This window comes from Etheostoma cragini, chromosome 9 (genome assembly GCF_013103735.1).
Source record: "Etheostoma cragini isolate CJK2018 chromosome 9, CSU_Ecrag_1.0, whole genome shotgun sequence".
Lineage (NCBI taxonomy): Eukaryota > Metazoa > Chordata > Actinopteri > Perciformes > Percidae > Etheostoma > Etheostoma cragini.
In genome coordinates this window covers 5,332,841-5,336,032 of record NC_048415.1, presented here as the reverse complement: position 1 = coordinate 5,336,032, position 3,192 = coordinate 5,332,841, and the positions used below count along the sequence as shown (strand labels likewise).

General features: G+C 40.3%; 1 protein-coding gene across 3 annotated transcripts in view; it reads left to right on the top strand.

The window, feature by feature from the left end:
* Window positions 1-3,192, top strand: part of lrrc7 (leucine rich repeat containing 7) — a 108,582-nt gene that overhangs the window by 19,793 nt on the left and 85,597 nt on the right. For all 3 annotated transcript variants that reach the window (XM_034881537.1, XM_034881535.1, XM_034881538.1), the window contains exon 2: window positions 383-665. The gene's annotated coding sequence lies outside the window, so the exon portion shown is untranslated. The remainder of the gene's footprint in view (window positions 1-382; window positions 666-3,192) is intronic.

Below are 3,192 nucleotides of genomic sequence, written 5' to 3'. Positions count from 1 at the left end.
CCCCCCCCCCCACACACACACACACACAGACACACAAAGTCAGCTAGACATGTTGTTTTCAACCAACACATGGTGTTAGCATTAATTAGCCAGCTAGCGACAGCTGATAATATCTGCTAGCAACAGTTGTTATTTCAGCCAACAAAGTTGCAAGTTCACTGCTAGAAATGGGAGGCCTGCTTTTGTCTGTCTCTGTCCGAAATCAAGGGCTCATTCATTCAGAAGATACTTTGAATTCATTTGATAAAACTGCCACCGTTATTATTGTAAATTGCTCAAAATGCCGAGGTAGAAGGCAAAACTTGTAACTAAGGTGAAGGGGCCCTAGCAAAGGGTTAACTAATTTACAGAAACGGGATTATGTCTTTGTCTGTTTGCACAGGAAACCTACATGAAGACGGCACAAGAAAAATCCTCAAAAAGCCTGCGACTGACTGCTTAACCAAACAACAAAAAGAAAGGAACATGTTCACCAGAGCTTGGCACCCATAAGGGCTTGCAGGAGCCCAGTGGGTGGGGTTACAAGGAGGCAGAGATGAACCTGACCAACCACAGGCGGTCACCCGTGGATGTAAGCTCCACCCACCACTGATCTTCAGGGTGACTGACAGCTGGACCAACACCTCATACTCCAGCATCTGAACCTTCATTGGCCCACAGTACAGGTAGGAAACAAAGGGGAGAGAGGGCATGACCTCATCGACCACATGTGTCGACCACATGTGTCGACCACATCTAAAAATGAAAGTCATCATACCTGTTTCTTCCTTTTGGCTGCATCCCCCCCTCCCCCCGCGTCAGTGATCTTTATCCAAGAATTATGTTTTTGCAATCATAAAAATGTGGATAATTGCACACAATCTCAGACAGTGTGTTCTTCAAAGAATTTGTATTGTTGCACTTGGTTGTACACACAAATGGTGTAGTAATTGTGTGAAGAATGAATCACGTTTAAGATTTAAGTTTAAGTTCAAACCCTGCATTTCTCACCCCTGCACAGGCACAATTTCTGTCTGAAGTGGGTGTAATTTTCAGATTGGTGGCCTGTTAAGTGGATTTCCCTGGAAGCATTTGTGAAACTGTGAAAGCAGTAATGGAAAACAAGTTTAATGCTAGGGATAACACATTCGAAAAAAAACAATACCATGACGACGGAAGTTACTGAATAACTAAATGAATAACTAGAGATGTATGGGGAAAATTTGCAAAATTATAAACATACTGTAGAATCAGCTACATTGGACCTTCATGGCAGGGAAAGACAGCCTGGATGTTATGATGTCAATTTAGCGGCTATGCCACTGAGTGAATTGTGGTTGCTACTAGCAACATAATGTTCTACTGAAACCTACTGCTGATGGCAGAATAGACGTACATACACAAAAACACACACATCGCACAACAGGAACTCCAGCCAACCCCACAAAAACTGCAAAGTTCTCACGACTGTACGATTAATGGAAATCATAATGTGAATGAATCACCTAGCTGCTACTCTTCCCCCTGATTCCTTTGACTGACGTCAGAACGTGTGAATGTGATATTAAGCAGCACAAGCACACAGATATGAAACTGCAGCAGAAGCAGCTGGCAGATCAGTTATTATTTTACCACATGAGCCACTGAGGTACAGGGGAAACACAAACCAAAAAACCTTGGCGGATTATTTCAAATAAGAACAAATCTTCTGTATCATGGCACTTACCAAAATGCCAAAACGGTTCATCGATGGAAGCATGTATGTGCTTTGCACATATAGTGCCACTATATGTGCAAAGCACATACATGCTTCCATGTATGTGTACCACTATAATAGTGGTAAAGTAATTAATAATATTCCTAAGATTTCATGTGTGCCTAGTGGAAATTGAGGCCACTTTGGGTGGGTGGGGTCCATCCTCTGGACAGTTTTGTTTTTTCTTGTGATTTTCTTTTATTGTGTGGAGTTTTTGGCCTGATGGTGATGCATGGTCCTATGGACCCTTAATAACCAGCAGAAATGTTATAAAAAGCTAGCCATTATTTATATATACAGTACTGTGCAAAGGTTTTAGGCAGGTATGAAAAAATGCTCTAAACTAAGAATGCTTTTAAAAATGGTTGATTGTTGGTTAAGTGTTAATAGTTTATTTTCATCAATAAACAAAATGCAGTGAATGAACAGAAGAGAAATCTAAATCAGATTAATATTTGGTGTGACCACCCTCTGATTTCAAGACAGCATCAATTCTCCTAGATACACTTGCACACAGTTTTCGAAGGAACTCGGCTTGTAGCTTGTTCCAAACTATTCCCAAAAACATTTAGCTGCACCCCAGTTTCTATGTTTTTGTGCATAGTAAAGTCGCTTCGCCTTGTTTCCATGTCGGCTGATTGGCTTTTTGGCTGCAACTCCTCCATGAAGACCACTTCTGGACAGACTTCTCTGTTGGTGTACCTGGGTCCAACCGGTTTCTGCCAGTTCTGAGCTGATGTCACTGCTGGACATCTTCTGATTTTGAAGGGAAATAAGCTTGATGTTTTTTTCATCTGCTGCACTAAGTTTCCTGGGCCAACCACTGTGTCTACGATCCTCAGCGTTGCCCGACATTTTGCAAGTGTGTCTATAGAAATTTATGCTGGTTTGAAGACAAAGGTTAGTAACACCAAATGTTGATGTACTTAAGATTTTTCTTTTGTTCGCTCCCTTTGCATTTTATAAATTGATATAAATAAACAATTATTAATTATATTTTTGACAAAGACAATTATACGATATTTTATTGAGGAGCGTATTGGTACTCAACCAGACACCATAGCTAGGTTATTTTACTCTTGTGGATACATTTCTCACTAAATTCCAGATGTCTACTGTGGTAATAAAGTTTATTGCCCAGGACATTCATAAACAGTCTGTCACCAGTTAGATCCCTCACTTATGAAAGATAATTTATCATGCTTCTTCCATATCCTTCACAGATGAAACTGAAGGCAAAAATCTCTTGGAACTGAAATTTGTTTTGTACTGCTGTACTTCGGAACCTTCCTATTTAAAATTTGTATCTCCCTACAAGGAATGAAAAACAGAGAAAGTATTTAAATGGGATTTACAGTACAACATATATAAATAAAACACTCTTGTTTGTGTGTGTGTGTGTGTGTGTGTGTGTGTGTGTGTGTGTGTGTGTGTGTGTGTGTGTGTGTGTGTGTGTG